Source organism: Falco rusticolus, chromosome Z (genome assembly GCF_015220075.1).
Source record: "Falco rusticolus isolate bFalRus1 chromosome Z, bFalRus1.pri, whole genome shotgun sequence".
In the NCBI taxonomy this organism is placed as follows: domain Eukaryota; kingdom Metazoa; phylum Chordata; class Aves; order Falconiformes; family Falconidae; genus Falco; species Falco rusticolus.
The window spans coordinates 23,953,173-23,975,785 of NC_051210.1; the positions used below are offsets into that span (position 1 = coordinate 23,953,173).

At 39.9% G+C, this 22,613-nt stretch overlaps 1 long non-coding RNA gene across 3 annotated transcripts; it reads left to right on the forward strand.

Annotated features, from left to right (window-relative positions):
- The first annotated feature begins 396 nt into the window (after positions 1–396).
- On the forward strand, positions 397–22,260 carry LOC119141644. 3 transcript variants are annotated; one of them, XR_005102002.1, is made up of 5 exons: positions 397–520; positions 1,241–1,288; positions 2,777–2,839; positions 16,582–16,659; positions 20,567–22,260. It is a non-coding gene; the product is annotated as an uncharacterized LOC119141644 (long non-coding RNA). The 3 variants fall into 3 exon arrangements; XR_005102003.1 differs by lacking the exon at positions 397–520 and adding an exon at positions 991–1,136; XR_005102001.1 differs by lacking the exon at positions 397–520 and having other exon boundaries at positions 993–1,288.
- Positions 22,261–22,613: the final 353 nt, after the last annotated feature.

Below are 22,613 nucleotides of genomic sequence, written 5' to 3' on the forward strand. Positions count from 1 at the left end.
CTGCCGGTACGCGGCCGGCGGGGCGCCCATCCTTGCCGTGCCGGTGTGCGCCTGCACTGCGGGACGAGCCCGTGCTCCGCTCGCGCGGTGTCACCGCCTGACGCCCCCGCCGGAGCCAGCCCCGCCGCGGGGCCCGGCCGCGCCCGCCGCTCCCTCACCGCGCCCCGGCCGCGGGCGGCCCCGCGCCCCCTCGGCACCCGGCGGAGCCGCAGGACCGGCCGGCACGGCGGCGCTCCCGCAGCCAGCGGGTCACCGGGGCAGCGAGCGAGACGCCGGCCCCCTCCGCGCCCGCCCTCGCCGCCGGGGCCGGGCCCGCTCCCCGCGGCGGCCCCCGCCCGCCCGTGTCACGGCGCGGCGCCCCCTCCTTCCCCGCCCACCATTTTCTTCCCTCCCAGACGGGCACGGGCGCGGGCACGGGCGCGGGCACAGGCACAGCCGCAGGCGAGGCGAAGCGGCTGCCTCCGTCTCCCTCCCCTTCTCCTCAGATGCCCTTTGCTGCCGCTGCAGGGTTATTATTACAGTATGTGGCTGCTCCCGCTCCCTCCCCCTCCCCTCCGCGCCGCTCCGCGCCGCTGGCCGGGCGCCGCCGCTGCGCAGCGCCTTGGCCCCGCTCCGCGCCTGGACGCCGCCCCGGCCCGCGCCGCTGCTGCTGCCGGGGGGTGCCGGGCCCCGCGCGCGAGGGGCGGCCCGGCGCGGGGACTCCAACGGCCGCGCGCGAGCGGCACACGGCTGCCGCCCGCCCCGCCGCTCCCCTCAGCGCCGCGGGCGGCCGGGGGGGCCCGGCGCTGCCCCCCGCCCCCGGCGGAGCGCGGCCGGCGGCGGAGCGGCCGCTGCCCTGGCTCCCAGACAGCGGGGGGACGTGGGGCTGCGGATTATTGCAGACTAAGCAGTCTGGCGCTGCAGCAGCGGGCGGGGGGAGGCGGGCGGGAGCGGGCGGGCAAGGCAGGGGGAGTGTGTATGTGTAAGGAGGGGACGGGAGGGGAGGGGGGAGAGCTGGCGGGCAGCCAGCTACCATCAGAATTAGCTCATTGTTCAATATAACCAGTACTGGCAACCAAAATCCAGCCTGAGAGAGACTTTCCCCCAGCCACCCCCACCCCTTTTTCTTTTTTCTCCAAGGCTGCACTTTGGAAGAGGTGCAGTCATTCTTCCCCACACCCCCTACCCTCTCTCCACTCCCCCAACTATAAATTCCCTTCTGTAGCATGCTGCCCTTTTAAAATCCACATTTGTGTTTCAGATCATGTAGAAGGGACAGAAAGGGAACAGGGAGCGGGGGCTTTTGTCTGTAAGTATATGCAATTCCAATCCAACAGAATTTTATTTTTTTTAATTAATCCTCTCTCTCTCTCTCTCTCTCAGTCTCTCTCTCTCTCTCTCTCTCTCTCTCTCTCAATTTGTTTCTTTTAATTTCCCTTTGTCCTTAGGTGGACTTTGCTGCAGCTTGCCTTTCCCCCTCTCGGTGCACATTTCCAAACAGGCTTTCTTAAAGATGAGAAAACGTGCAGTATATGTATTTAACTCTTTGTCTTTATGTTTTAAGGGTGGATTTCTAGGTTGGGGCTTTTTCTGCACACATGCAAAGGGAGATGAGAAATGGTTTTCTAAAACTGTTTCCTTTTTCTTGCTTTTGCACTCCACAAACACCAAAATGCATTTTTTAACCTAATGCATTTAGCTTTTTTAGCGTGCATGCAAGGCTCTCGGATTGGGTTTTCATCTCTTTTCTTCTCCCTTATAAAACGAATCTCCCTCTTCTCCGCCCTGACACTGGATTCCTCTCAGGCTGCCGGCGTTTATTTTTAGAAAGCAGTCATTCCTGCAACAGCCTTCTGCATTTTTGCATGTGCAGCAGTTAAATTTTGGGTGGTTCTTCTGAGAGAAAAAAACCCCCAAAGCAACCGTATTTTGGTGAACATTTACTGTTGTGCTTTTTTTCCAAACGTTTCTGTGTACATTTATAGATATACGAGTTTGCAGTTTTAAATCCAACGTGTATGTGTGTGTCTGTGTGTAAACATATGACTCATGCCTAATTACATTTCATACATATACACTATAGGTAAGAAATAGATAATCGATAGAAGAGAACTTTAATTTTGGTCACTATATGAAAACTGATAAAGCAGGTATGCTACAGTTTCAGTCAGTTAAGAGAGTGGTAATTTAAGGTACCGTTTAAATGAGGTAGGACCTACTCTCTTTTTTTATCTCTCCCTATTTAAAATGGGGGGGGGTAGTGGAATAGAGAGGGAGAAAAAGCTGGAGGTTATGTAATGCAGTGCCATTTCCAAAAATACCTACTCTCTGGGCCATTACATCGTGAAAACCTGACACTGTTTTACTTGTTTCTTGATTGCAAAAAACCCACACTTTGCAGTATGCCTGGGAACAATGGACCACCTTTACAGTAAGCATAGGGGTTTTTATCGTCTTAACTGATTTTTAGGTGTGTTAACCCTTAGGTATAGTACTCGAGTTTCACAGATGTACCAAGTGCTAAGAATAGTGTGGGGTTCTGCAGTTCCTGGTACCAGGGATTCCTTTGTCCTATATTTAAGCCTACAGACCACTAAAGTACAGACATGCATGATATATAAGCATACATGTGGTTAGAATAATTTGCGTGACTTTAATCTTAGCCACTGAAGCTTATACATGTCTCTGTTATGTATAACATGGCCACTGCTATGCTGGCAAAAAAAACCCTATTAAATATTGTGACAGTTGGAATTACTTTTTTTTTTCATTTTTAATTTTTTTAAATTGTTTTCAGATTGTTCTCCTTGTGCTACTTGAGAGAAACTGCAATCCCAAGACTTAACAGAATCTAAAAATGGTAAGAATTGGTTGCTTTAGCAAAGAATCAATAATTTTTTGTATAAATACAAACCTTCTTTCCCCATACCCAGTACTTATTTATAAATACAACCTTTATAAGACATACTTTTTGAGGCTGTGGGGAATTGCCATATGATGACTGATGTACTCTGAAAACCTCCGTATGTTGGATCTTTGATTTTCTTGCATTTTTTGAATAAAAATCTGAAATCCCTCTTTGTGCAGTAAGGCTTATTTAATTGAAACAAGAAGTGTTTAGGTTACTATGAAAAATATACATCATAACACATGTGGGAATACTTGCAGAGAAAACAATATCCAATAACTTCAGCCCTGCCACCTTCCTCCCAAAAAGAAGAAATAGGTCATTGCTTTTAGTAAGTGAAGCAGATTTAATGTTAGTCTGTCAGGGAACTATGGAAGATGCAAACTGGATTTTCTTACTTGGTAATTTTTTTTGGAAGGTTAGCCTTTCTTTGTGATACAGATCTGTTCCAGAAAAAATGGCTAGGCCTCAGCCTAACTGAACCTAGAGGCACTTAGCTGGACTGTATTTGTTGAACAATGTTCCACAGTAACCTGTTTCCTTCAGTGCAAGTTGTATTTATATTTTTACTGATTAAAGCAAATTTGTTATATTCTGAGATATTACTGCTGACAAACACCTAATTTTAAGGGTGAAATGGTATACGTCTAAATATTCTCTAAATATGACATTCTCTAAAAAGGATTGTCTGAGAATCAGCAGAACAAAGAAATTTTTTTTTTTACAGAAAAAAGTATATAAGTAGGCAGAATTGGTGTAGGTGCTGTGTAGTCATATAGCGTTCTTGATTGACCATGCAGTTATCACTGAAGGATGTCTGAATACATGTACAGACATAAACGTGTTTTGGGGGCTACGTGATGATACCGTGGTCAAAAACTGGTTAATTTGTATGGGGCAGTGGCTTGTCTGAAGTAGCATTGCATGGAGTGTACATTAGTAGAGAATATTCTCCAAAATGTGAGGTTCTCGGGGACATATTAAGATTGGTTTAAAATAATTGCATGAAGTATCCTTCTCTGGTTCTGTGGGGTTGTTTTGATGTGGGGGAGGAGGGATGATCAAAGGATGTTTCAAATAAGCAAATATGTAATGTTATAAAGGCTTTTTTTTTTTTTGGCTTGTTGTTTTATCTGCAAAAATAAACTTGCAAATTCTGGAGTTTTAGTCTATTCTGGAACCTACTTTCATCAAAGTGCTTTGCTCATCTGTGTATAAATGAATAGTTGGGGGTGGGGAATTAAAAGGGAAATGATTCACTTAAACTGTGAATGGAAATCATGTTAAAATACATTTTGTTCACACAACTGTGGAATATTGGATAAGGCAACTGTTTTCCTACCAACACCAAGGTGACAATCAGCCCACATTTTTAGATGGAATGCAGGCTGTTATGTGCAATATATGCCTATCTATGGAACAAAAGATTATTTTAAGTTTAGTTAGGCATAAAAGAGCCACTGATTTTTACCAGCAGATGGTTCTATAAATCTAGCAAGGTTCCAGTAGTAGTCAATGAAATCAGTTTTGTAAAGCCAGTCTCCAGGCCAGAATATAAAATACAACTTAGGACTTTTGAAATGCAGAAAAAAAAATAAAATGTAGTTACCCACCTGTCTAGTCCTATTGTTAGTTCTGCAGTGTAACATAAAAAAATCTCATTTGGCTGTTTTTGACAAGTTCTTTTATTTGTTATGAAAAGGCCTAATTCTACTTTTTCATGACTGTTGATCAGAATTTCAGTGTAGGAAAGACTAGGTTTTGCCCCAGCTTGCAAGGTTGCTTAAAATGTGATACTTGGCAGTCTTATCCCCTACCACCACCTTTTCTTTCCTTTTCTTTCATTTTTGGCACAGTAACAATGAATGTAATTTTAAGTCAGACCACTGACATACTTTCCTTGCAGTAGTGGACACACTTGGCTTTGGCATATTGTATTTATTGCAAGTGTTTCCTTAGCCATTCTAATTTGCAGGAAGAATTCTTTACAGAGCAACACTTTCTACACTGAAATATGTGATTGTAAAAGTGCTTACATTGTTTTTAATCTAACAGCATATGCAAAGGCTCTATCCTGCTGTCACCAGTCAGTGAAAGTTTAGCTGTTACATTTCACCAGGCTGAACTAAACCTTAGAAAACAGGGGAAAACAGCCTGCTTATTCCTTTGCTAAACTGAAAGTTCATTAATTATTTAGTTAAGCTTACAGTAAAATTCAGAGTGAACAGAATAAACTTGCTGAGTGAGAACAAATTAATTCCTGGTTTAACTTCACTGTCTTACCTTGTTAGTTTGTTCGTGTTCTTATGCCATAAAACTGTTCTTAAAATTGCTTACAAGTAAAAGCAAATAACGTAGAAGGTTAGTTTTCAATGCTGCTTCTCCTTTTCCTAGTGTTTGAATTAGGATTTCCTCATACCTGGCTAATTAATCTTTCTTGGAGCTGTTTAATAACATCATCAATAATTTAAAGAGAAATTGAAAGGCAGAAAAATGTACTTTCTATTATTATAATTTTAACTCATGGACATTTTGAGCCATCTTACACAAGAACACCTGCCATTTGAGGATCTGTCCTTGTGTATTGTATTTCTTTAAGTGACCACCTAAAGGAAGAAAGAACCTTTTGTATTTATGTGCAGTGTATAAAATCCTGAAGTGATTTTAATTGCTCTTTTTATTGCAATTCCTAGAATTTCTGCACATCACCTCCATGGGAAGTGCTGCATGTCATAAAATACAAATTTAGATTTTAGTGCTAGTTAAGAAAAAAATATGCTTGGCCTCTGTAATTCCGTCATTGGAATAAAGGATCTTGTCAGAAGAGTGAGGGCAAGGAAGTCTTAATACCAGTTTCCTGTGACCTCAGAAGAGACTTCTAGCAAAACCAGGAAAGGCTTTTTCTAATGGTAAATGTTTTTAAAGAAAAATCAAGCAGGCATTTTAGACACTGGACAAAGTGGTGCATTTGTTTGCTTCTGAAGCACTCAGGGGTGTCCTTTTCTCCTACTCGTATTGAAGCTTTTGTAGAATCATAGAATCATTTAGGTTGGAAAAGAACTTTGAGATCAAGGCCAACCTTAACCCAGGACTGCCAAGTCCATCACCAAACCATGTCCCTAAGCACCATATCTATGCATTTTATAAACACCTCCAGGGATGGTAATTCCACCATCTGCCTGGGCAGCCTTTAGTTTTCACATACTTGAAAATAAAAAAAAGATATTCTAAAGCAGCTCATTCATTTAATTCTGATTTACCACAATTAGATGGCTTTCTTAAGCACTAGTGGTGTGAAATCTCTCGGCTACGTGTTGTACAGTATAGCCTTTTTCCAGTGAGTTATATGCAGATATCTTTACACGTTCTGAAATTTCCTGTGCCTATAAAATTACTTCACCTTAGTTGGAACAATTGTTCATAACTTCAGGATTATCTGTGGAGAACGGAGCCTGGGATTGTTCTGGCAGAGGCAGGCATAATTTTGAACCTTTTATGTGCTCTGAGGAATAAGAAGAATTAGATATTAGGATGAGACATTATATCCAGCCTAATACTAGACAGACAGTGGACAAATGCAGTTCCTGATCTGGCATGAGAAAACTCATACTTTGTTGATTATTTCCAAGTCTGGTACTGGAACTGGGCTCTCCTTTATGCAGTTCAGAATGGCATAGGAGCTGCAGGACTATATCAGATCCTCTTCTGTTCATGTGTAGCCATGGGCAGAATTTGGTCAAGACAAGTAATTGAGAGGGATGAAAGCTAAGCAGTTTTGGCCGCCTGAATGTGCATATTGTGCTTGTTTATTATGCTTATGTGTTGTGCATGAAGAATATATTGGGTGCAGTTTGCTCAAAGCCACTTGATTCCTGAAAACTTTAGGAGAATTAAAACCTTTCCAGCTTAGAAGATAGAGAAATACAAACTCACTTTTTGCCATACTTCTGTCAAGTCAGCAGTTCAACTGCACAAAAAAACACCTTTACTTGATTATGACTAGAGAAATTTGAAGTGGGGTTCCAGAAAAAGTGATTTTTGTCCCAAGATGTAGATGCTGTGGATATTTCTGTGGTACAGTTCTTATACACAGTAAAAGAGAAAAGCTCTGTATGTATGTGTTTCTACCCAGACACAAACATGCATGCTTTGAATGCTAAATTTTTGTGACTATGCACCAGCATACTTTATCTGAACAGAACTGTGTGGACACATGAGATCGGAAGTTTATGTAATACTTTGTCCAGGACAAATCTTCACTGAATGTTTTTTAACAAATGGTGGTGTCTTGGAAAGTCAGCAATAAGAATTAATATACACCTTGTAATACTACAGTCATGACATTGATTTATTGATTTTTAAGTCTTGGGATCCAAAGGCTTCCCCAACAATCTCTTCTTTTTTTCACATGGGAATACTGCTGCCCCACACCTGAGTTCTGATCCTTGTGTGTATGGCTAAAGAGAGGGCAGAGGGACTACATTAAATAGCCCTCAAACAACTTCATAAACATAACCCAGTAGTTATCATTGTCTGGGACAGGATATTTTAATAAAAATATTTTTAAATATTTGTATTTTGTTTTTATTTCAAATATCTTTTCACCTCATGAAGCCATATTGGTCGACAGTGCAATCTGGAAAGGTGCAAAAATGTTCTTTTCAAATGTTTAGTGTAGAATAATACTATGAATCATTGAGTGCTACATGAAATTCAATTTAGACTGCTGGTGTGGCAAATTCACAGTAGCACTACTGAATGAATCCCTATGTAGATGTTCCTGGGAGGATCCCTGATGTTTCTTTCTGTAAATACTGCATTAAAAAAAAAAACCAAACAAAAAAACTTACACCACCCTCAGAACAGGTAGTGTTTTCTCATCCTGCAGGAAGAAATGTTTCTGGATTAATTTTGTTAATACTAACCTTATTGTCTACTAGAGTAGCATACCTGTGTGGGAGTAAGTTGAAAAAAGTTAAAGTAAATTTGTGTGTTCTCAGTGGAGGTGGTATAAGCCTTGGCTTAATATGTATATTATCAGAAAGAACTCCTGAATTCTTACAGCACTCATGTTTAGAAGACATGCATTGGCATCATAGAGCTACTCAAAAAGATTTAAGTTAGAGAAGGGAACAAATCATCCTTCTTTATCTTCCTTCTTTGTTTGAACATGACTATATCTGTGATAAATCTCCATCATGAAAGAATATGAGTTTAAACAATTCTATTCCTGCTGGCAGAAGAAAATCCTGTGGAAACATTGGTAAATGTCCTTACCCTTACTTTCTCAGCTAAGTAATTGTATAAGGTAACATGAACAAAACCTAGAAACAATACTTGGCAGGGAAAGTTCTTTTCCTGTGTGACTCCTCATCAGATAAGTCCCAGAACCGATGGATTTTTATTGCTTTGAGCCGACAGAACTTACATGATAGTTTGTGGTTTTGTATTTGGAGTAGCAGTTAAGCTACATTAAATGATACTAGATGCTGGTAATATGGTGACTGCAGGTAAATGTACCATAATGCTTTCAAGCACCTGTTATACTATCATCAGCTGTGGCCATTGCATCTCTTCTAATGAGGTAAGTACTGGCTGTACAATGTGGATTTGTCTCCCATTTCCAAGTGTACCACTGGGGCTTTTAATACTTGTCTGAAATATGCTGGTTGGGCAAGAGGTTGGCATCTCATGAGAGGAAAGGCTTTTGTGTTTGGGCTCTGCAGGAAAGCAGTCGGCAGAGGCAGTGAGCTTGCCACCACTTGGAGAACATCGGTTGTTGGATTTCTGGTCATCTTTCTGGTATGTGTGAGAAATGTAAACAAAACTTAACAAACAAAACCGTTTTAGTCCGAAGCAGTGTGTTAAGTCTTCTGTAAGTTACAGTATTCAGGCCATTCATTTAGAAAAACTGTATGAACTTTAAAAATGAAACACTTTTGCAGAGTCAGCTTGGTGTAAACATTTTGTATATCCCAAAATTGGAAGGAGAGAACTGGGAGAGCACACAGGAGAAGCACTGTTTTGGGCTGTCGCTATTCTCTCTTCAGGGTCTGCCTACTGACCACTGTTCTTGTTGGTCTTTCCCTTAAGAGCAAAACTCAATGGAGGGCGAGACTGGGCTAAATGGACTTTTCGGTCAGTCTGTGAGCATGCTGCTTTTCTTCCACGTCTGTTGATCCAGTAATTTGTCGCTATTGGGTATGAAACTACTGAAGAAATTAACTGTGGGGCCTTTTTGGTACTGAATTTTGCTGCCATGCTGTACGTTCACCTGACTTTGTAACAAGAGGCTTGGTTCTGCATCTTGCTCTGCAGTTACCATTAGGTGTAGATACAAATAGTTATTAATTAAACTTTTCATTACCTTATTGCACTGAAGAGCAAATTACAAACTCCTTTGTAATTGACTGAAAACTCAAATACTATTTTAATTTTCAGGCTTGTAACTGTTGTTTTTCTGTGTGTGCATGTTAAGTAAAACAACAAAAGCTACCATTGTACTGCAGAGGCAAACGAAATGAAGCGGAAAAGGTGCTGGGTTGCACTGGGTTCTGAGTTTGGTTTTCTGGAGGCATCGTTTGGTTATTTCAATTTCTGTAATGTTTTAGTTTCAGAGTTCATGCACAGAAATTTACTGGTGGAATAAAGTAGTTTGCAGCCATTATATGGGTTAATGGAGCTTTCCATATAATATACATTTGTTTATTATTGTTCTGGAATAATTGCATTTATTTTCCTTTCAAGTAGTGTGATACTCTGGTAATGAGTGTCTTTGTTAAAATAATGAATTCAGTCAGAAGTTGGGTGAGCATTTATGACAGCATTCACAATGTACCACTTGATTTCTTTTTCTCTTACTCTTCATATGTGTGGTAAATATTAACAATGCTTTGCAATGTTTTTTGCATATTAATGAAGTAAAAAAGCAGCATGAGAGCACTTGTAGCACACAAGCTGGATTCATCCTTACTAGTGCAGAAAAGTGCAAACTGATCTGTCTAAAAGTTGCGTTACACTTAGGTAGGTGTGGGGAGGATTCCTCTCCAGGGAAAAAGGAAGTGTTTTCTATAACTAACCTCATTCAATCACGTATGTCAGAAAACAGCTCAAGTTTCTGTTGAGTGTTCTTATCAGCTAAAGAATTTGGCCAGAGTGTGGTGACTATATACTCAAGCTAGATTAGCTTGTGTTTTCCCCCTCCTCAACACCATACTCACTCAGTTTTGGAGGCCAGTAGTCATGTAAGAGACTTGGAACAATGTGCCCGCTCTAAGTGGTTAGCTACCAGCATCCTTTCCTGCAGCAAAAGGCTCTGCAGCAGTAGAACCCATTAGTCTTAAAAGCATGTTTTAGCAAATTTTGCACAGTCACTCAGTTAATTTTCTTATATGTGTCATGGGATGCTCTAAGTACATATGTAAAAGATGCAACTTGTATAGTGTGGGTGAGGATAGGAGCAAATTCTTTGAAGAAGCTGATACAGATGAGCCAAGGTAGGAGACTACAGAGGGGCGGACACTTCAGTGCAGCCTGGAAACTAGATGTTTTGAGAACAATGAAAGAAACAATGAATTAATATGGGTTTATAGGAGACAATTTGTACTTAAAATCTAGAAAAACTGCTTCCAAGGTCACTTACTTATGTTGTGTAGGGAAGGAGCAGATGACATCCTATTCTGTGAAATTGACAGAAATTGAAGAAGTGATGAACAAGAACTGCGAAAAAATTCTAATGAATAAAGTTGCTAATTCATGTGCAGCATGAAGAGGGGGATGCAAGGAAAAGCATACTTGTCTCATTTAGTCTTTTTCATCTCTATGTGGCTGTGAGTTTGAGTCATCAGATGGGGAGGAATAAAAAGCAGCAGTAATATCTTCCCCATGAAAAGGCAGAGCCAGCAAATGATGCTGGTGCAGAGAAGTCAAAGGCAAGTTCAGGTGTGCAGTTGTCCTGCCATGTCCTGCTGAGATACTGCCATGTATTCATTATTACTGTAATGGCAGATCAAGTCTCACCAAAAAGGTAGGCCACCTGGAGCAATCCCAGCCAGGAGGAGAATGATCATACAGTTCTTCAACAGTTCTCTCAAACCGTTTATCTATCTTTATCTGCTGTGTGGCATTAACCAAGTTAAAGGATTGAAAATTATTCCCCCCCCCCCCCCCCCCCCCCCCCCCGATTTTTGAATATTCACAGCACTGATGATACAGAAGCCGTCTGCCCTGACAGTATACTGAAAATGTGGAGTTAGGTTATTGGGGTTACCAGCTGTACCTCAACCAGAGGCTCAGACTTGTGATGATCAAGTTCACAAAACTGGCAGGCCTCACACCTGCTGAACCACATTGACAGTATTTTTAAAGAATTAAGCAAAGGTAATTAAGTTGCATTTTAACTTGGGCAAGTTGGGTTTTCTGATGTTTCAATAGGGAAAATTCTTCACTGAGCCAGTTTCAGAGCCAGCCTATCGCAACAGCAGCATCCCATTTGATCACAAGTACAACTTCTTGAATACAGCAAAGGTTCATCAAAACTTCACTGACTCTTTGAAATAAGGAGTAGCCATGAGCACTGTTGATGTAGCCCTGTCATTGCCCTCTCCAGAAGATTCAGAGGACAAAGGTGATGGATAGCAGACTGTGACCCAGCTAAACTCTTGAGAAGCAGCGACCATTCACCTGACAGTTGCTGTATGTATTAAACCCTGTGTGCTAGGTTTGGAACATGGTGGACATGAATATTATATGCCTTTGTAATGGTCTTCTTACAGTGTTAAAAATAAACTACTGCAGATGGGAGCATTAGTTCACCACTTGCACTTAAGTAAATACATTGATCCTAGCACCAGCTATCCTTCCAGTGTTTTTTAAAATTAATTAGTTTTTTTAACAGAATTATTTATGTGGTGTTCAATCAGTGGTGCGGTAAGATGTTCTGTTTGTGCATCTGGATTGTGATGGTAGGCTGTTGGTTACAAAGAGAACTTTTTACTGCAGTGGGAGGCATTTGGGCGATTGAGAAGCGCATGGTAGAATGTTCTGGGAAAGGTCACTACAGCTCCAACCAGCTGGTAACTAAGAAACTTCAAAAAAACCTGCAAAGTTATAACTGTTTCAACTTAGCATGCAACTATGTTATAATTTTTATTGCAAAAGAAAGTGCTTTGGGACTCAATTTAGAAAGACAATCTGCTAGACAGTTTCGGTGATGCTGAGACCAGCCACAAAGGAAACCATCTACAACTTTTCCTCTATGACCCCGATACTATTGATTGATGTCATTGCAACACAGAGCAATGATGGTGAAAAATCCCCGAACTAAAGCAATATAGGTACAGAAATAAGGAGTGGCGTTCCTTTCCAGCTGTACAGCCCGTCTCCTGAGGAGGCATGGTAGGTAGATGTCCTCTCCCAGTCCTGGCCCACAGGGCCCTCAGTCCTCACAGCTGCACAAGCGCAGTTTTCATGCTGAGTCAGGGAAGAGCATGCCCCATCCTTTCCTTCTCTTCAACACACACCTCTACCATTTTACTCATTTCCTCAGCACATGGCCATCTTGTGTCTGCTATTAGACTGTTAATCTGTGTGGTAAAGCTTTCCCTTCTACTTTTTCCTTTTCCTCTCTTAGGTAGGCTAGTTTAGAATTATGAGAGAAGACCATCTTTTATGTGGAATTAGGAATTTCTGGAGTATTTGTCATAATTTCTTCTTCTTCTTTTTTTTTTTTTCTTTCTTTTTCATTCCTCCCCCTCAACAGAACTGGTTTATATGATACAGAAATTATCTGAAACTTCTGAAAAGGTGCTTGATGATGTAGTCAGAGCACTTGGTCTTCTTCTTTAAGCTGGTGGTTTGGAAATCCAGACTGCAGTCAAATTCAACTCCTGTAAGTCTCAAATGAGATTTGATGAACAGGAATTGATTTGTGGTCCCCATGAAGAAAAAACAAAAGAAAAAAACCATACCAATCCACCAACCAACCAAAAAAACCCTGTGGCCTTTCTTGCTTGTTTCTTAACTGTAAAAACCTTGGGAATGCTTAACAGGAGTGTGCTCATTTCGCTAAGTTTAGCATGCCTTAAATCTGTTTGGGTTTTTTTTTTTCCTTTTGATGGATACATCTGAATGTTTGAAAGATGCTCTTAGTGAGTAGGAATGAAGAGTGGGTAGCATGAAATTAATTTTAGCATTTTAATGTGACTTACACAGTAGATTTAGTCCAGCTATCAGTTTTAAAGCTGGACAAATATTTGTGCTCACCTACTGTTCCTTAAAGAGGGCATGGCTTACAATGGAAGAATAGGCATTAGATTTTGAAATGCTGGTTAAACAGATCTTTTGCAATACCGAAAAAGTTTCTCAGTTTGTTGGGCAGAGGAGAAAAGAAAAATCTACTCTAGAAATCCCTCTGGTTTTGAGAAAAAAAAAAAAAAAAGTAGCAGTAAGTAGTTCTGGAGTCTGAATGTTGTAAGGGCTGGTAAATAAAACATTTTTGCTTTTCCTGATTTTTAATCTTAGTTTTTATTATGTTTATCTTTTCAAGAGGATGGAGGCTGAAGGATTGAGAAAATATTCTTCATAGATCATCATTTCCTATTTCAAGCAGGGCTTGACTTGGCGGGCAGAATTGCTTGTTGTTGTAGAACACTGTCTCAGAGAGCACTTCCCAGATCACTAGGTTTCTTTCCCCCTGACTTCTCAAAGTGAGAGTGAATGGTTTTGTGTATCACATGTTCTGCCAGGAAGGCAGACTTCCAAGGGTAGTAATGCTGTTAGTCAGATGTTTAGGGGTAATCCACTGATAATTTATGGATGAAGTTTTCTGGCTTGATTTTTTTCCTAAGGTTTATCAAATACTAAGGCTATTAATTTGAGTCAGCATATGATTTATATGCATTGTATAGACTCACAGTAACTTTAGTTATCAGTCCATCCTAAAGTTCAGTATTTCTGTTCTGAATCCCATACATTGGTTATTTAAGCCAAGCCTGTACTCGCATAATAGTCACACAGGAAATACTAAGAAATGAAAATACAGTGTGTATCAATGGAAGCAGTTATCTAGAAATGTTTTCTTCATGCTAACAGCTGGAATGTTGTAAGCCTTACATCGTACTCTGTAATGGAGCATTGCTTTGCACTTTTTCTCTCTCTATAGCTCATCTTGCAACATTAATGCCAGTTGTTTTGAGCTGCTGTAATTGATGAAAAGTTCTTGCTGTTTTTCTAACACCCTAGTTATCACTATATTTGAATATCTAAGTAGTTTCTGTATTTTATAAAACATATAGCACAGCAGACATCTTTTTTTTTTCTTTTTTCTTTTTCCTCCTGGTGGATTGTAGTAAGTCCTTAGTAGACTCTTCTACACCAGCATCATTTTTCCCATTCCTGAATCTTCCTCCACTTATCCAGGATCCAAACCATGATTCTCCAGCCTTTTAGCATTGCTCACAAGGCAGATTCTTGAAGTCCTTTGGCTGCCCATTCAGGAGTTTGGTACAGTTACAGCAGAACAGTTACTGTCTGTAGATTAGTCCATGTGGTTATCTACCAATATTGGCCACAGTAGTTGTTTTTGAAGAGATATTAAGAAAACAGGATTATTAGGTTTTTTCCCATAGAAAATTACTGTGGAAGGTAGCTCTCTGTGTGTGTAGGGTTTTTTGGTGGTGGTAGTGTAGGTTTTAGTGGATTTTTATTTTGCTTTTTTTTGTTTTAAACTCTGGAGCATAGTTGAGTATATCTTACAATTTACCTCTTTTTATGCCTGCCTCCCACCCCTCCTACCCTCAAACTGCAGTCCCTTTAAGTTCTTATGAATTTGAGGATCCTTTCTTTGTCATTTAACTGCAGGTGCTTATTTTATTCCTGTTAAAATATTAATAGAGATGACAAGGCTTATAGGCTAACCTGAACACATCTTACACTCCATGGAAAATAGAGAAACTCATATTCATCATGATTAATAATACTGTACTCTGACGTTTATTCCATCCTCCTATAGGAAAACTGAAAATACACATTTTTGTATACTTTTCTGGTTTGAACATGCATGTCCTGTGGTAGAGCTGAACTGCTATCACTGTTTGCCACCATGAGTTTTCATACAGAAAATATGACTACACAGCAAAATCAAGTCATAGTTGCAGGATGGGTAATCAGTGATTATAAATACCAACAGGAGAGCTCAGGGGTTATTTTGTGTCTTTCATTCCAGTGTCTGAAATTATTAATGTGAACATTAACTGATGAACTCACAGAGTACCCTGCGCTGTGCATTAGTTATTCTATGTTGGCCATACCCAGAGAGCTCAACTGGATTGTCTGAGATCATATATACAGTAATCTAAAATATGAAATAAAATCTGATTCTTTAAACAGTAGAAAGCACTGTGGTTTGTACTGCGGAAAATCATGGGAGAATGTGTCAGAGCAGGCACTGCCTTAGGCTCTGTGTTTTAAATTTCCCTCCTCTGTTTCCTACTTTATAGTAGAGTTCAGAATTTTCTCTTGGAAAGATAATTCAAGGAAACTTCTGGTAATTTCTCCAAGCTACATCTAGTCTGGTTGTGACGACTAATAGCCAACATGCAACTCCACAGAAATGAAAACCTTCCTCAGGTTTCAATATAAATACCATAGTAAGCAGGTACGTAAAGCTTGCCCACCAGGAGTTTAAGTGACAGGGCAAGTTTTGGTTCCCAAAGTGCAAACAAACTCAACTCAAAACATTGACAATCTGACATTCAGGCATTGTGCGGAAAGAGTTCAATTCACAAAACCCCAGAGGCCCAGGAGGCAGACCCAGCAGGAAAATAAGATCTTCACTGTTGTGTGCAGCTTGTACCTCACCACTTCAGTGTTTAATGAGAGCGAGACGAAGAAATGCTCTTATCTTCATCCCAAAGTTGAGGAACTGAAGCACAGGAGGTTTCCAGCTCAGATTCGCTGTAACCGAGATACATTAGCCTGGCATTTATTCACTCTAGCCTCCCGCTGTAGTCAGTGGCTGGCTTTGGATCTGATGCATTTTCCATAGGAATATTTTCCTGTCACAGTCATAGGCCAGCACCTTAACCGTTAAACCCTGCTGCCAGCTATTTTATGGTATGTCTTTATAATGTGTTGGAATTCCTTTAATGTCTAAAATACAGGGTGCTAACATAAAATTAAAGCTGTGTCAATGATCTTAGATAGTAATAAATTCTAGTTCACAGTTCATTGTGAAAGGATTATCAAAGGTGTGTTGCCCTTGTCTCTGCAGTCATCAATAAAGGCAATAAACTTCATTAAATTGCCTTTTGCCCGTGCCTTGTGGCAGAAGAGAGTGGATGTGTGGTCTCACAGTATCTTCAGTAAGTTTATTAATATGGATATCCTCTTATACAGGATTTCTTACAGACATTGCAAAAAAAATCCATGCTATGCTGTTTTTAAAAAGCTTGTTGAATGCATAATAATAAAATGCCATAAACAATATAGTTGAAATACTCAAGGGACAGATCTTGTTGTCGTGTGTAGTCAAAAATATGTACTGAGCAAAAAAGGCAGCTAGGTCGCTGGGCCAAGCTCAACTGACGTTAGACTCTTGGGTTTAGCAATGTAGTCTGTCACATGAACACCACTTGATTGCATTCAATGAATCTCTCTTTGTTAGTAAGAAATTGTATATATTTATGTTACTACAGGTTTATCAACCAAGGTTAACCATTTGGGTAAGCCAGAAGATTTTTCCAACCAGCCAAGAAGATGGGGGATTTCCAAAGGTAAAGTTACTCATGTAATTTGTTTCATCTAATAAACAGTTTAATAAGATGAGAGTTTTCTGGGAAAAAAAAAAAATTGAAAGTTCAATGGGTTTTATTTTATGACTGCTTCAAGAGAGTAGCCAGCTCTCATGATTTCATCACGAGTCTCATGGTATTCTGTTTTTCTTAAAGCCTTGGCTCCTTGACCCAGGCAGTTAACTGAAGATTTCAGCTTTCATTTTAAAATTATGTTTTTACCCTTCAGGCTTGCAGAAAACAGGGACTCTTGCTGGCTACATACTGGAAGGAAAACATACTAATTTTCAAGAGCTCTGTTTCTTAAGCCTGTCTCCTGATTTTACAGGCTTAGCATCTGAGTTTTGAATGCATGATTTTGGCAATTGTCTCTTAGCAATGCAGATGAAGAAGTCAATGATTATGCAGGAGGAGGAAGGTGGTGGTGTTGCTTTTCTTTTTCTTTTGTGTTTTTTGTTTGTGCTTTACTTGGCTTGAGTAACAGGCATACAAAGCATGGCAGTTTTTATCTGAGTTTGACAAGCAGTACCCCAACATAAATGCAGATGTGGCTTGTCAGACAAGATTTGTGAGATTTTATTCTGTTACCATTGCTGGTTTCATAAATGTGAAACAATATGAAATTTGAGTAGGAAAATACAACAGTTACTCAGAACCACAGAATGTACATGTTTTATTTTCATATCCCCTTTCATTACTGACTCAAAATCTGGCAAAAAAAAAAAAAAATAGGTAAGTAGAGAGCACATGGAAAACTGTTTTGATTGTTTCAATTCTTATCTAGACTCCAGCTCCCTGTTAACAAAACTCTGCTATTCTATCTAGATAACACTGTATTTTCCACACTATTTCTTTATAAAGTAACCTCTAAAATTTATGGCTGGGCTATTTGCAGTCTGCTATTTGCAGACTCCTGTGCCAGCATGCCAGTCTTTAAATTAACATATATGGCAGTACTGCCATTCTTAACATTCAAAGTATTTCAAAAGTTCAGCTGAGTAGGCTGATAGCAACGCCAGATTATGATGAATGTGAGATATATAGATATATATATATGGTCATACTTATATTAAATGAATTGGCAAATTTTATGAATCAGCTGTGTGTTAACTAGATGATTTTTATTACAAATTTTGTTAGCAGCTTTTAGTAAGTTGTCATTCATCATTAAACAAAGTTGCTCCTGAAACACAGGAATGAAGCTGTGAGCTACGTGCAGTGTAGTAACAATGCTGCATTATATCGGATTTATGAATAGCCATGGTTTTATGCTGTATGTAACTTTAAAAAAGTTTATCAAAAGGGACAATTGTTTCTCAGCTAGTCAAAAATTATTATAGTTTTTTTCCTCGGAAGTGATTGCATTCCTGCTTTTTAAATAGAATGCATTTTTTGTAGCCTTTATGTAGTTCTTCAAAATATATTTAGTGTATGCTTAAAAGGACCAGGTTTTAGAACTAGCTCCAAATTTTATATCACAATTGATCTTTAAAAGCACCTTGACTGTTAGCTGCACACAATCCACCTTCTAGCAGAGTACCACCCTTAACAGAAACTGGGTGTCTTTGGAATCTAATGTTTTTCATCTATCCTATAAAATTAATCAGGGTAAATTGCTGAGGAAGACTGCAGAAAGTGCTCTGTCCTTCAGCTCAACAGTTTTATGTACTCAATGTTAAACAGCTTGAACTACTGAAAGAACAAATTAAAATTAATATATTTTTTGAAAGATATTTCAAAGAAAAGTGCTTTTTTGTTTTCATGCAACCAACAAATATAAAAGGATACATTTCTTAAAGACAATTTATTTCCAGACCTAGAAGGGTCATATGGGACTTTTTATCTTATGATTGTATGGCAGAATTTCAGGGCTGAGATTGTTTTCACAGCTGAAAAGGAACTACCCAACACAATGCTTTTGGAAATTTGCCCAGACCTTTGGTCTGTGTGGTGTGCCTGTTAGCATGTGTGAGTTTCTAGTTTTCTTCTCATATCCTGTAATGATACACAAGTAGCAAATCTACTCAACTAAAAAGCAAAAACACTATCACAAAGATGGAATTTTCTAGAGTCCTCTGAGGAAGCAGGTTTGTGCAGTCACTGAAATTTAAAAGTTATTTTGTCAGTCTGAAATTGTCTTTTGCAAAACCCCCAGTTTGGCTCTAGCAAAGGCAAGGTATGTTTCTTCCCCTGGCTTGCAGAGCCCTTCTGCACATGTACTGGCTGAAGTGTGCTCAGTTTCTCCATTGTTTTGATGCCCCAAAGGGAGATGGCACCATTTGCCCCTAGGAAAGAATTTTACCCTGTCCAGCCTGAAAACTGCTCCTGGCTGTGTGCAGTGCAGAGCCCCAGGGGAATTAATCTACCTGAAAGCAGAATTTATCCTGTAAACTATGATAAAGACAGTGGGAGAGCCATGGGGTGGCTTCCTTCCCAGCACAAGTAAATATAGCAAATATGGACATTCCAGTGGAAATTAGGGCTTTGAGGAGCCAGGAAAGGAAAACTGCTGAAAATTGCACTTTCAGTTGTGCAACTGCTATGTGTTTAATTCAGAAATTCACAACTCTCACATCAGAAAAAAATCAACTTGGAGAAGATAGCTTCAATTTCTTAAATAAGCTAAAAGCATTCTGCTTGTACAACAAACACGTCCTAAGCAATAAAAACAATAAAACACTTCTTAAACAGAGAAACTACAGATTTTTTCCAGGATTTACATTTATTACTAGCTAAACATTCTTTAAGATCCCTCAGTGAGATGTCATGAATAAAGTACTTTAAGCTAGTGCTCAGCCTTTAGGCTTCCTTCTGAGACTTAAACTGAAACATGTATTTGGACACTTTGCTGCATAGGCATAGACTTCAGCCAGTGAAAAAATCTGTCTAAGGCAGCTGGCTGGTACGGCACACCACCTCCTTACTTGTTCAGGGACAGGTAACACACTACAATGTCTTCAGAGTACTCATTTCAATGAAGTACTATAAGAAAGTCACTTATTAGTGTATGCTAGCTGCTTAAGCTGTAAGGTGTTTAAACGGTGAGCAGTCTAAGCTGTAAAAGGGTCTCTTAATAATAAGACGATCTTTCATAGCCAAGATACACTTTTTATGTTGGAGGCCAAGTAAGCTTGGGGTTTAAAAAAAGCAAGCAAACAAATTAATTATTGCTAGATAATACAATTAACATTTGTTTTTTGGTTACCCGAGTTGGTACTGAGTTACATTTCAGAGGCATTTGGTGCTGTCTGTCAATTTGTGGACACAAGTTTTGCATTCATGACACTGGGACACTGTGCTTGCCTTCTGCGCTTCACGTGTGCAAAGCAGGTAATTGCCCCTTTTCAGCCCAATTTGTGTGCCAGAACTACTGCACACACAGCATGTGCAGGTACAGTTTTACACCTGAGCTGTCCCAGCTATTATGAAGGGCACAGAAATGGCTTGGTTTGGCAGGAGTGAGAAAAGTAATTTTGAGGAATAGGGTAAGGATGTACGGCTGGTGGCAAACTGCAGGAAGGGTTGTGACTCCATGGCTTCTTCCCCTGTAACTTTTCTGGGATGACTGGGATCTCTCCAGCTGCAACAAGCATCTGGATTCCCCATTTCAGCTGTGGAGGATTGTTTATTTTGCGTTTTGTCTGCTGGGGGACGCTCATTCATCCCCAAGCAAAGACTCTTCCTCAGATGCTGCCTGGTTTTTGAACAATCCTTTGCTCTCTGTGGCATTAGTGTTTATAGTGGATCCAGACAAGTTTAGTAGGTGTTTACTTCTGAATTCAGCTAGGGCACTGTGGAAAACATAGGATAACAGCAGGGAGGACCCCACCGAACAGACTTCTCCAAAGCACAGCTAATACACAGCTAACACCGTTTTTCCTTTCTGCAGGGAAGTCTCCCCATCTCGAAGGAAGTAAATCGCAAGAAGAAAAGTGAGGCAGAAGGGGCATGCCTGGTTCCAGTAAATGGCGATGGACTCCATTTCACCAAAATCGATTACCTCTACTCTTTTTAGTCATAATTTTTCCATTTGTATTACATATGGTGTATGGGTTTGATGAGGTCATGGTGTCATGTATCGGGAATTGTTTCTGTGTAAATCATCAAGTGTAAGAAGAAACTATGGGACTCTGAGCCTTGCTTTAGAGAATAACAGTGGATAAACGTGTACCATAAAAATATTTTTTAGCATTCAGACTCAAATGAAAGCTCTCAGAATTTCACACTGTGAATCCATGTTTACAAACATTACAGGTGGGCCCTCAGGCCTGGTTCTACCACAGCAATGTCTTATTCCACTACTCAAACTCCACTGCTCACACACACACAACCGGTAAACTGCTCTCTCCATTACCACCATCCCAAACTGCTTCTTGCAGAGGCTGAGAGTCCCCCTTTTTTTCATTTAGATGTAGCAAGCCTAGTGGTTTATTTTCATTGATTGTCTGTATATCTCTATATTTTATCCATGTACTCTTTTGATGTATAGAAGTAGTATGAAACTCATGGTTTCCTTGTGGTAAGTGATTGTGATGCTGCCACGGGATTTGAGACACTGATGAATGGTGCTATTTTGGACTTTAAATATGCTCCTTGGCAAGGTAGCTCTGATGGAGTTATTTTTTTCTTTCCATGTTCTGAGAAGGTGTTGGTACTTTGTTTTTCTGAATGTTGTTCTTTAGACTGGACTGACTTGTTTACTTGTGTCTTCAGTGTGGCTTTCTTATTCAGTGTGGTAGGTGAGTAACTACTTATAGTGTACAAGTGAGGAACTGATTCCCTATCAGGGTCCACTCACAAACATGCAGTTATAGTGGGAGCAATCACAAAACTGTAATTTACGTAAAATCTCCTTTCTGACTCCTATCCACCTAATGGAGAAAGATGAGCAATAATTTTCCACCAACCTCTCAAAATCTCTTTTGCTTTTTGCCTTTTTTTTAAATAGCCTTTTTTAAAGAAGGGACAAATTTAATGTCTTCTTCAAAACCATAAAATAGGGGATATAATAAAAAAAACACAGCAAATTTCTGGGAGGAGAAGTTCTAAAGGGGAAAGAGTACATTTCCACAGTACTGTCAACATGTGGACTTTACATTTTTGTTCTTGCTCCCAGACTACTATCAATACAAAACAACACAAAACACAAAATTAAACAGTATCATCTGCTCATGGAGTGTTGTTGTGTTAGACACAGTCTGAAAGCCCACCTTAATTTTTTATATAATTCTGTCTTTTAGCTCTTCCTTTTACAGGGCAGGCCTTGTTCTGAACTGTTTTAGCTTCTGACTGTTAAATACAAATGCATGCACCGCAGTTCCTAGATTTCTTTCCTTTTCCCACCTTCTGTATCCCTCTTCTTGTACATTTTATTTTCCGATAGATTAGATATGTCTACTGTGCTGTATATAAAGCAAGAAGTAATATTCAGCAGTTGTGGCATTTATGTATAGTTGCAGTTGTGTACTGCTGAAAATGCAGGCTTTTGTAATGATGTGATCTTTAATAATGCACTACAAGTACCCAATGTATTTTAGCTATTTTAGTAGGATTTGTTCAATAAATATGCAAGCTCTAAGGGTAGCTGTGGTGTCTATTTCTTATTATTGTAAGAGGAGGGCTCCTTTTCTCTTTGTTAGCACCTGTTCTTTACATGACTTCTGAGGTTTTTTCAGGAATATCTGGTGAAGTTAAAGGTGATTCTTTTTGTTGTCTGCTAAACAATAGCTATTGAGATAACCTAAATGCCAGACCTGGATCTGGAAAATGATAGCTGCTGGACAATGGTAGTCGAGTACTTTGCTTTCAAGACTGCTGAGTGGCTGGGTCAGATGCGACATTTGATGCCATTTTTAGTAATCCCAGGAGGAGACCTTGGGGCTGTGCATGGCAAATACAGTATATTTCATTATCTACCTCTGATTAACTTAAAAGGC